Below are 12,552 nucleotides of genomic sequence, written 5' to 3'. Positions count from 1 at the left end.
TGACAATAGATTTTCCCAACACAATACGTCTCCTGATCACTAGTACCAAGAGTGTTGATTGTGGGTCCAAGTAAGATGAAATTGTTGACAAAGTCAATCTTTTCTCTGTCATGATGTTGCTTATTGGTCCAGTGGTGAGGATTTTTCCTTTCCTGATGTTGAGATAAATTCCATCTTGAAGGCTGGAGTCCTTGATCTTTTGTAGCAAGCAAGCAGGATTGTGTTATCTGAGTAATGCAGGTTGTTGATGAGTCTTCCTCCTTTCCTGATGTCTCATTCTTCATTGGACTTTAGTTTTTCAAATTAATTTGTTTGGCATACTGATTGAATAGGTGTAGAGAAATGATACAACCCTGAGACTTACCTTTCCTGAGCTTAAACCATGCAGTGTTCCCTTGTTCTGTCCAAACAACAGCTTCTTGGTTTAGGTATAGGTTTCATAGAAGCATGGTTAAGTATTCTGGGATTTTCATTCTTCTCAATGTTAGACATCATTTGTTATAATCCATACAAGTGAAGTGCTTTCGCATAGTCAAGAAAACACAAATAGACATTCTTTTGGTGTTCTCTGCTTTCAGCCAGGATTCATCTGACATCAGCAATGATATCCCTAGTGCTATGGTCTCTTCTAAGCTTGAACTTCTGGAATTTTCTCTGCCAATTTATTGTTCTATTTTGGGATAATCTTCAGTATTTTGCTTGCATGTGATATTAATTGATATTTCAATAATTTGGTGGCGAAGCCAGGGCCAGTATGGGAGTCCTCAGGGACAGAGTGCCTGGTCTTCTACTCCAGATCTGGTCCATGACTTCCTAGTTGAAGTTTACTCATGTTCCAAGATAGCGGCTGGAGCACCAGCCATCACACGCTGGAAGAAAGATAAAAGGCAGAAAGACTGACAAGGTTATCTGCTGGCTGAGGTAGTTCCTTCTAAGGAACTTTCCTGGAAATCTCGCCTGCCAGTTCCCCTTATATTGGAATTATGAAGGTCATCTTTCACAGTCCATCCTCTATCCATCCACAGAGATCTTCTAAGGAAGAAGGAGGAAAAGTAGATTTGGATTCATGAGACTTTTCCTCAGAGTTTTCATTTGTTTTTACTTGTAACTCAATAGCCAGGATATTCGGTTCATTAGAAGCTGCGAAAGTGCTATTTGATTATTAATGATTGATGATAGGAATTTGAAAAGGTAGAGAAGGGTGAAAATATGCTTACGATTATGCACAAATGGTTCTTAGGAGAAATCTTGGGGTCTCAGGGTAAATAGTTTAATTTCTTGTTCTATAAAACCATAGCAGTACTGGGCTAGAACCCAGCAATACCATTTCCACCCTCCTGGTTGATGATTCTGTGGTTGTGCCCTCACAGAGAAATCCAGGCTGTTGGATGAGCTAGGGGAGCATGCGTCGTTGGTGGGAGTTGTGATGGGACACCTCTGCTTTCCACAAGAAGAAACGCTTTCATTGCACCCCTGCCATGTGCCAGTTTCTGTGCCATGACTGAGCTGGCATTGCCCCATTGAGCCTCTCAGTCACGCTGCTAGATAAGGCCCTTCCTCGTTTCAGATGTTAGAAAATGAGATGCCATCTCAACCACACCCCATTCCTTGGTCCAGCTTTTAGAAACCAAATACTGGATCTGATACACCGGGTCTGAACCCATGTTGGCAAATAGCAAGCTATTTAAGTATTAGCTTTGATTTTCCTGCCTTCTGAGCACCGTTCTCCTGAGTCCGAGGTGGGGATTTGGGTGGAGGGATGAAAAGAGAGAGTTGGCCAGACAATGGAACTGAGGCCATTGAGCTTAAGAAGCTCCACTAACCGGGTTCTTTAAGATGCCAACTATTCACGAGCACCTTTTCCCACGGCTGGTTATCAGATTCCTCCCTCTGCCCGTCTAAGAGACTTCACTTGCCCAGAAGTTACATGAGAGGCAGGACTTAAACCAGCCATTAGAGTGGACAGTAGAAGCACTTCTACCAAGGTCAAAGCATTAGTGAGGTTTTCTTTTAATTCTCCAGTTATTTATTCAAGCCCCCAGTGCTGAGCCCTCGGGGGAAAATGTCCTTACCTGCACGTAGCAGGACTGTTACAGCAGGTTGCCTGGGCTAGCGTTAGGCCTGGCACCATAAGTAAGACTATTTGAATGCAGCTACTTAACACTAATAACGTGCTTGCTGGCATTGTCATTGGGAGCGCTTCTCCTAGTCTTAATGCCGTGGTCTTTGCAATCACTTACTATGCATCAGAGAGCTGGACAATGACTAGGGATGATAGGAGGAGAATTGCTGCCTTTGAGCTGTGGTGTTGGAGAAGAGTGTTGAATATACCATGGACTGCTAAGAAAATGAACAGGTTTGTCCTAGAGAGGGTGAAGCCGAGATGCTTCTTGGAAGCAAGGATTCTGAAGCTTTGTCAGACATACTTTGGACATGGAGAGGGACGTCATGCTTGGGAGGGTGGAGGGACAGTGCAGGTGAGGAAAACCCTCGATGAGATGGATTAAGTCAGTTGCTGGGGTCATGGAAGTAGCTGTGTCAGAGATGGTGAGATTGGCACAGGATAGGGCAGAGTTTAGGGCTATTGTACATAGGGTCGCTATGAGTCGCAGACGACTCGATGGCACATAACAACAACAACAACTCCTAGTCTTCATACACTACAGATCTTGACGTGGGGCTGGTGATTCAGTGGGGAGATTCGTGTCTTCCTTGTGGATTTGGTTTGTAGACAGCACACATTCCATGCAGTCCCTATCCACCCCTCCATGGGGGCCCATGTGGTGCTGGGAGGTGGAACATCTTTCAGGAGAGCTTTCAGATCCAGATGAACCTGGAAATAGACTGGAGATGACTTCCATGAATGAGCCAGAGAATGCCCAGTGGTTCATAGCAGTCCAGTGCGCAGCCTGTCGTGGAGGCGTGAGATTGCCACACATCAGGGACCACCTGACCAGCAGCTAACAGCAGTACAAGACCTTGAATCGACTAGCCAGAGGGCAACTGACATGTGTTAGAGTGGACTGCAGGAGTGAGAGACCCTCAGTGAGTGGTAATTCTAGATTAGCTTAGAAAGAACAAAGAGTCTGACATCCAAGGTCACACTTCCCCCCTCTTCCAGACATTCTGTGCTAAACATCGCCTCTGTCACCACAGGCCTTGAGTGGACGGTCAGCGGGAGTTAGCCGGCTCCCTCAGGCTTAAATAGTGCTTCCGCTCCGGATGTTAACACAGTCGTGCCCAAGTCGCCACAGGCTGCATTTTGTAAAACAACTGACAAGAGCTATTAACACATTTTTTTTCTTCTTACAGCCATTTTTGATGTGTTCTTCTCTAACCTGCTACGAGGTGTGCTCCTGTGAGCTAAAATAGAAGAGAAATAAAAGCTTCTGAAGGGGAGCAATAGTGCAAGACTACTTTCTGTCTCATTTAAGAACTTGAAATCAGATACTTTCCAAACCCAGCAGGAACGTGTGTCTGTGCACATGCATCTGACTGTACACCCTGAACACAGATGGGAGATGTGGGCCCCCGCCAGCCCAGAGGAACTGGAGGATGGTACCCACGCTTGTTGATTCCCATTTCTGTCCTACGTGTCCAAAAACTTTGTTCTGGGGTAGCAGAATACCAGATGGGTAAATCCTGTTTCTCTCTCGTTCTCTCAGTCACACAAACACCACACCACTCCACACCCTACACATACTGTACACGCAATCAAAACTAGAAGATGAAGGGAGTGTGGATGGAAATACTGGAATGCCTGCATCCAGAAGTGGCCAGCTTGCTTTACGCACGACCCTGCACTGTCAACTCAGCTATCTGTAGCAGGAATAATTGACTCATTGAGCACCTATATTCCTCTTTGCTTGCTTTTCTTTGCTCTGGAAGCCAGAATGCAGTATCAGCTTCCCAGCCTCTCTGCAGCCAGGAATTGGGCCTGGTCTGTGATTCTAGCCAGAAATGCAAGCAAAGCCCTGTGCACCAAACTTCTGCTCCCAGCTTTGCCTTCCCTTCCTTCTTCCTGGGACCTGGGCACAACAACTAAACATGCAGCAGCCATCATCATTTTATGAGGTCAAAAACCAGGTGTCAGGGAGGCTCAGAAAGGACCTGGGTACTTGATGCTGTCCCTGGACATGAGATCTACACCCAGACTGACTGCATGAAGAAAAGAAATTCTTTGCCCTATTAAACCAGTTGTTTGTAGGTTAAACTGTTACTGTACTGTTACAACAGAACAGACAGCAGTACCCATTTCCTTTCTGTCTGGAATAGATTGGAGACATGGTAAATGACGCATTGTATCTTCTCCGTGCTATAATATTATTTTATTTACTTTACACTTGCCTCTGTGCCACCCTGTAGTAATAAGGAGAAGATTTGGAAGGGGGCCTAAAATTAGCGTCACTCCAGCATGAAGCTCTGTGTTGTCCTGCAGAGAGTTTGAGTCTGGCGGTGGTGGTTAAGATGTGTTCCTTTTCCCTGGGAGGCTAAGAGGATGGTGGAGGAGACCATGCTTCACACCTTGTCAGCCTGTGCGGTTAATGCTTGATAAAAGCCTGTGGAATGAGGAAAATATAGAGGAAGGGCATGAGGCTCTTGTCTTTTGCTACTGAACATACCACCACAGACTTGGTGCCTCGAGCATCCAGCCATTCCTTTACCTCTTAAGGAGTGGGAAAATGCCACTTGAGCACAGTTCAAGTCTCCTATTTAGGCAGGTATCAGCTGGCCAGGCCCGTGGTCCTGGCGGGGCTCCCTGCGGCCAGTTGATAGTTTGGCTGGGCTGGCATGGCTTCCTGGGTTGGTCTGGTGTCTCCATCCCCCTGTCCTCTGTCTGTGGTCCTGACAAGTTCATGGAATGGACTTCCAAGAGAGAGCACATGGTCACTTCCATCACAGTCACTTCTCTTGCATCTTGTTGGGCAAAGTCAATCGCACAGATAGCCTAGCCGGAAGAGATGGGGAGGTCGACTCCAGTCCTTCACGTGACAGAGGCCCTGGGACAGAACCACATGTAGGGAGAAGATAGAAGATTGTTGCCTTTATTGCACAGTGTGCTCCAGACCTGAGGAGACAGGAAGGAGGACAACAGTCCTTTTCTTGGAGGGTCTTGGATTTTTAATACCTGTCATGTTAGATAGCATACTCCTGGTTTTTTTTCATAGCACCTGAACCATCAGTTCTGTGGCCATTTGGCAATTGCTTCTCTTTCCTTATCTTGCTTACATTGTTTTGAGAAACAACCAATAAGAAAAGGTTTCTCTCAGAAACAAAGAGTTGCTTGTAGAGAATGTAAGACAAGGCGTCCACAGCGTTTCAGGGAAGGCTACTCCCTCTATAGACCTTCCACAGTTAAAGGGTCCCGTGAGCAGATCCATTTGGGGAGTCAAGAAATGAACATTGATTCTCATCTTGGCCATTTACATAGCTGGACTTTGCTGATTTTTATATGGGCCAGTTGTACAACATAGAGAGGGATCCGTTGGCGCAGTGGACATAAAGTAATGCTACCAAGCCAAAGGTGGGTGATGCTAATCCGCGGCCCTCAGGCCTGGTTTTCTTTGTGTTCAAACATTCTTCTAGGTCGTACAGCCCTAGTGTGTCCACTTGCCATAACTTATAGTTGAGGTAACTTACAGTTGCTGTGAAGCCGAACACTTTGACACTGATGTGTCTAATGCATTAATGGTTGCTCACGGCGGACTGTGTTTGGTGGAGCTCCCCTATTAACACAAGCTTGGAAGCAGGAGTGGCATCCACTTCCGTAATAGCTTGCTTCCAGAAACTATGAACCTGGAGAAAGGATGAAAGTCACGCAAGTGTTGAGGACTTTCTTTCATAGGGTCTCTGTGAGTCGCCTACGACTCAATGGCACTTAACAACAGTAATAGTTGTTATGTGGACTCAGAGTGGTGAGTCCATGATTTTGTCTCTCTGTGCGGGCTGGGGCCTGGCTGTGGCACAGTTGGCTGGCAGGAAGCTAATTTTCTGGCCAGTGAGAGCCCAGGATGCAGATCTGATTTCTGTGAAAACCTTGGGACTGGTTTTAATTGTTTGTGGTCAAACATTCTTCTAAGCGGCATAGCACTGGTGTGTCCATTTGCTGTACAGAGGTATCTCGTGGTTGCTGTGAGGCTGAACACCGTGACACTGACGTGTCAAGTGCGAGAATGGTTACCCATGGTGGACAGTGTTTGGTGGCGCTCCCCGATTAAAACAAGCTTGGAAGCAGGAGTGGCATCCACTTCCGTAACAGCTTGCCTCCAGAAACCCTATGAACCTGGAGGAAGGATGAAAGTTCAGATCTTTGGTTCATAGTGTTGCTGTGAGTCGTCTACGACTTGACGGCACTTGTACCGATGACCCTCTAGTGGGTTTTCAGTCAGTTCATCTGCACAAGCGGAGACTGCTTGTTTTTCTGTTGGAGAGCCACTGGTGAGTTTGAACCGTGTGCCTTTGGGTTGGCATCTCAGCTCTTTACCACTGAGCTACCAGAGCTCAGCTTATCCTTTTCCTTATCTGGTTTATCCTTTCACTATTGTAAGTACTGAAATTATTTTTACAATAATAGGAGACATATGTATAAAGCCCACCTACATATTTTTATGTACGTACAGAGAGAGCAAGCGCTCCGGTGCTGTGGAGCGGTAAGTGTTGTGCTGCTGAAGGAGTTAGAAGTTCAAGGCCACCAGCTGCACCGTGGAGGAAGGCGGGCTAATGTATGACCTCTGAGCTCCGGCGGCGCTCCTGACTCTCCCAGCCATCGCGTAGCCTCTCTCTGTACATCCTGACAGTACCTTTACATTTGTATTAAGGAACACAAAAAAGAATAGGGTACCAACGTGAGCAGTGATACTGGACTTTTCTGGTTTTAAAGAGTTACATTCTTATTGGAATGACTTTTGAGGGGGAAAAAATCACCAATTAAAACAGTCTTTTACTTAAGTATGAAGCTACTGAAGGAAAACTCAGAGGTTTGAGTTCACCAAGCTGCCCTTTGGGGGAAATACAGTCTCTTCCTTTAAAGGTCTGCAGCCCAGAGAACCCATTGCAGGGTCATAATTCAGAATGGGCTCTGGGGCTCAAGGACATGGAGGGTTTTATATTGTTAGCTTCATGTACTGTTTAAAAAGTTTTCCATATCTTACTTAAGTCTAAAAAAAAAATCCAACTACATTAATTATTGTTATCATCCCCATTTTACAGGATTATGGCGACATCTGAGGTTAAATATTGTACTGTTCATGCCTAACACACACCCACAGACACACACACACACACACACACACACACACACACACACACACCCCATAAGCATACATGTCATGCACTCCGCACATGTGGAGCTACGTTAAGGAGGCCTTGTGGTTCCAGGATCTACAGGAACATCTGTGCATGTTGTTTGACTAAAAACCAAGATCGCTTGTCAACTCTACAAAGGAAGAGGTACAATTTCAATAACCTACCACTGAATTCCATGAACCACTTTAAATGAAAATATCTGGAAGGAGGAATATTCCTAAAATACGAGGTGACAGAAGAGTCCCCTCACTGTTTCTGTAAAATCTCACACTTCTTGATACGCAACTGTATCTTCCCCCACAGAAAAGAAAGTGCTGCGCTGTACTTGTGCAATACTGTGGACCACTTCTTGGCATAGCTTTCAGGCCGACTATGAAATCAGCTCACAGTGGAGCAGTCGGCCTCACCAGCTCAGCGTCTTCCTGTGGCTTTCGTCATTGTTCCCTGCTGCCCTGGCCGGAAGACGTTCTGATTATGGAAAGTGAAAATAGCTGTTGTTTCTGTTGACGCCTTTTCCGCTCCTCGAGGTGAGGAACACTTCCCAACGAGAGAGAACAGCTGTGCTGTCCTGAGGTGGCTCACCGCAGTACGGCCCTGCTTCACTGTCTTCCATGAAGAAAGACAAGCCCTGACCAGACCTTCGATAGAGCTAACACATCTCAGAGATACTACCACTCGCCTTTGAAGTTCTGAGATTCCCCGTCTCTAAGAAAGCATGGTTTATACTTGTTTCAAGCAATCACAATTCACCTCTTAAAGGAGGAAATGACTACATTAGACCAACAAGAGTTGGCTGGATGACACTTACCTGGCACAAGTCCATACCTCCACTGAACACATCTTTTCAGGTACTTTTCTCGCCATTAATGGGACAGAAGACTATGCATTCTGGATGTGAATGGAGCGAAGTCCTTGGGTGGCATAAACAGTTAAGGGTTAGTATACTAGCTGAAAGGTTGGCTGTTTATACCCACCCATTTAAAATATTGTTGTTACTGAATTCAGAATTACAGTGATCATGCAAGATCGTTGTTGATATGTACCATCAAGTTGGAACCAACCTGTAGCTGACCTTCAAGCGAGTTTTCAAAGGCAGTAAATTGCATGAGAGGATATTGACTATTCTTCTTCCATGGAGCAGCTGGTAGATTCACACTGTTTACTTTTATGTTGGCAGCACAGTTCTTTACCTCTAAGCTACAGAGATAGGACAGTAGACACAGCCTTTAAAAACCCTGTGGATGATTTGGTAAAGGAAAGGGGGAAAGTCCAGTGTGAAAAACAATGTATATGAACCTTATGAACTTTGTATATAAACCATTATAAAATAAATGAAAAATAAAGGCATTATAAAATAAAATTTCAAAAGCAATTTCAATGGCGTACAGCTCTCTGTTACACAGGGGTCACCACAAGTCAGAATTGACTCCCCAGCAACCACCAGCCACACAGAGCCGTTCAGGCCTAGAAGCAGTATGTCCTCTGCCCTGAGATGATGGTTTCTTGAAAGACCAGCCGGCAGCCTCCCCGTGTATTTCACGGCTGCTTCTCTTCCATTCTTTGTCAGCTACTCAGCAGCTTGTTTCTCCTCAGCACTGTGTGTTATCCGGTGTGTCAGGAAGTGTGAAGGGGGCACCGGATAGGACAGGGTTCAGATCCTTTGTTCCCACGGCCACTATGCGTCGTACTTGTCTCGATGCCGCCTACCAACAACAACATAGTGTTTATATAATAAATAAGAAGAGCAACATGAAAAACCTGAGCGCAGGCAGCGCAGAGAACGAGGCAGCCTCTCCGGAGATCACGGTGCCTCTTGGACTCTGGGCTCCCTGTGCAGACTGGAGGCGGAGCTCCATGGCCCTCAGCTGTGAGGAAGGACCAACAGCATTGCTACTTAGGGACACCTCTGTTACAGAATCTGAGGCAGTGTCGGGTCTTGGGGGCCACTTAAGGAGATGTGACAGTCCAATGCATCAAGGTGCCCGGGAGTGAGTCCTGCACTGAGGAATTCTAGGTCTGTAGCTGAGTTAATAATATTGTTGATTTCTTAGTTGTGGTAATTGCACCATGGTTATCTAAGGTGTTAGCATCAGGACAGTGTTTTACTATTTTTCTTTTGGAATCCTAAAGTTAGTAGGGAACTCTGGTGCCTGTGTGTTGGGCTGCTAGCTGAAAGATCAATGGTTTGAATCCACCAACCGTTGGGAGGGAGGAAGCCAGGCAGTGTCTACGTAAAGGATGCCGCCTCAGAGACCCAAAGGCTGGTCGCTGTGAGTTGGAATAGTGACAGTGACAGTGAGTGTGGGGCTGTTCCTGTTATTTCAAAACAACACACCTTCAGAATAAGAAGTTACAAGGAGCACATTTTATTTAGTAAAAAGTATAAGGGCAGGGAGAAAAGTGCAATAGTGAATGAATGGAAATCCAAAGTGTCTGTAAATTTTCATTAAAATTAATAATAATAAAGTATATAAAGAAAAAATATGTACTACACAAAATGTTAAAATATATCTGTAAGCTTATATGTAATATTTCCAACCCCCAAAGACAAATAAAGATTAGATTTATAGATACTGAAAACAAACAACAGAGTATATGCACAGTGTTGACGCAGCCAGCCTCTTTGGGCCATGGACAGCCCGAGCATACATCTGTGTTCCGACCCACCTAACGGGAGCTCACATGGCCTCACCTGCAGGGAGTTGTCCTGCAGACAAAGCCCACACCTCGTTGGCTGTGTGGATCACACCCTGCTTGGCAGGACATGGGCGGGCAGTCTCAGAAACCTGGATTAGCTGGGCTTGGAGTTCTAACTCAGTGTCCACGAGGCGGAGAGGGCAGGAGCGCCCAGCAAATGATGTGTTGTTACTTGACTTCTTGAAGAGGTAGAAGGAGTATACAATGTTCAATGTATTAGAAATTATTTCATATAATGAGTTCATTTTTTAAATGAACTTAAGAAAGCACAGCAGTGCAGACCCCTTCTCTATGCCGTCTTCCTCCTGTCCTTTTAGACGTCACCTGGATAGGCATTTGGAATTCCACCCCTGAGTGATGCAGATACTAACACGCTCCCACCACTTAGTTTCTGAGACGCCCCCAAGGTGAATATCTGTGGGGATAATATCCTCCCCTCGAAAACCCACAGCGATGTCCCATAGAATTCTGACTCTGCAGCCCCGCAGCCGGGAGTAGGACTGTTGGCCCCAAGGGCTTTCTAAGGCTGTCAGTTTTTATATCGTGACTTGATTTTGTTGATTGAATGCATAGAGTTTTAAATGAATGTGGCACTGTCTGTGGACAGAACTCAAGAATGTGTGTGATTATTCTCTTAGATGTCTGTGGTGGTGCCTCTTGGGGAGTTCGCCTTGTTAGGAAGATAAATGCACTGTGGGGAACTGATCATGGACTTGGAAATAGCAGAACTAAAGCCTGAGGCTGTAATTTGAGAATGTGTATGTAAAGATGGCTGGAAACTCCAGTACAGGGGGTGTGTGTGAGAGGAGGGGGTGGGTGTTCCTAGGTAAAGTGGGTAATCATGCCTGCATTTGATGTTCTAAAACATGGGAGAGCTCCCAGATGGTTGTATCTGGCCAAACACCTTTTGTGTATTGCCCTTGTCAGAAAGCTTGATATTTACATTGCTCATTTGGAGTTTGTACCCAGAATGGAAAAAGCTCAGGGGGCCTAGTGACTAAGGAGTTGTTCTGCCGACCCAAAAGGAGGCAATTGGAGTCTATCCGCTGAGCCACAGAGAAAAGCGAGCAGTCTCCTCCGGTACAGCTTTCTGCCTCCAAGAGCCTGCTGGAGGGTCAGCCATGCGTAGGAACAGACCGCGGCACACCCCAGAGCACCCAGCACAAGGCTACCCAGCTTCCTTCTCTTCCCGTAACATTACTTCCTTTGGTCGGTCTTGCTCTTCAGAAACACTGAACAGGATTCAAAGCACTCTCACGTGCATCATATTTGATTTCTACAACAGCTTTGTCACAGTGATGGCGTTCTCAGTTATGTGTTATAGTTAGGAATTTGGAAAGTAAATTGCCAGTATGTGGGATGGTGTTAGAAGACATCCACTAGGTCCCAGAAGAGAACCAAAGGCCAGATCTTTCTGCTTTGTCTTGTCTCTTCCCAAAACTTGATTTCTTCAGTGTTTACCATGATGACAGTAGTCCTCACAGAGTTCCCGCTTGACCTGTGTGTGAATGACTGACAGCATGCAGTGTTCACTTGAGTTCATGACAGTGATTTCAGAAGTTTCTCACCAATGTTACTGAGAGATCACTAACTCCTGTTTGCTGCCCTCTTGGTTAGAAGGGGTCTCAGAAGCTTAATACACATTGCAAAAGAGCCTGTTGTGACTGGTGTATTGCAGAAGAAAAGAGCATCTGACAAGTGAAGGTGTCCCATAACCCGGAGTTAAGATTTCTGAGAAGACAAATGGCTTTCTAATCACTTGAGACCCGTAGATGAATTAAAACCTCTCGGCCCAGAGACTGGCGCAGTTGATCTCTCAAATTGAGATTCTTAAAAAATGCAGAAATAGTTCGCTTAGAATATTGTCTTCACGTCAGAAATGCATCTTCATGCTTGAAAATGATAAAAAATTACAATCGATCCCTACAACTGTTCTGTTCATCTTTATTGATCAGGTGCAAGAAAGATAAATCGCAGCCCAAATAAGATTATAGTAAATGTTAGCATCGTAGGGGACTCGGGCTTGATGGAGAGCCATTCATCATCTCAAATGGTGACCTGTCCGAGGCTGCAGCCACCCCGAGCCAGCTGTCTAATCACATCCCTATTGATTTCATCTACATCCAAGAAACCTGGATGTGACTGTCATTGGGCTGCACAGATTGTTAAATGCAGAGGGGTCACTGACGTGAAGGGGATTGTGTTTTCATTTTCTTACCAACCAACAATGATTTATTGCAAAATAAACTACCCCACACCCCAACATGTGGCTCCTGAGTGATTGGAGGTGAGGGTCGACAGTGGACCCCTCTGTTCTGTGGTCCGTTCACATTGCTCCTTTTGTTCTGCAGTATATTTCATTGGAGTCTGGGGGCTGATGGCATCATTTAGGGTTCCTACCACCACCCCGAGCAATGAGACAGGTCTTAAAAAAAATCGCTACAGTGCATTGTTTTCACGTTTGCCACCTCAAGAGAGGCATTACTGTACTGTGGCAACTTGGTGCTGTGTTTATTCATCTGATACTGGAAAGATTTCTTATAAAATAAA

The 12,552-nt window shown here is 45.5% G+C and overlaps 1 protein-coding gene across 1 annotated transcript in view; it reads left to right on the top strand.

Moving 5' to 3' along the window:
• The window catches only part of CHCHD3 (coiled-coil-helix-coiled-coil-helix domain containing 3), a 332,794-nt gene that overhangs the window by 247,144 nt on the left and 73,098 nt on the right, over positions 1–12,552 (top strand). The window lies entirely within an intron of this gene.

This window comes from Elephantulus edwardii, unplaced genomic scaffold (genome assembly GCF_000299155.1).
Source record: "Elephantulus edwardii isolate Elephantulus edwardi_28Jun2011 unplaced genomic scaffold, EleEdw1.0 scaffold00055, whole genome shotgun sequence".
Lineage (NCBI taxonomy): Eukaryota > Metazoa > Chordata > Mammalia > Macroscelidea > Macroscelididae > Elephantulus > Elephantulus edwardii.
This window is presented reverse-complemented; position numbering and strand designations above follow the sequence as displayed.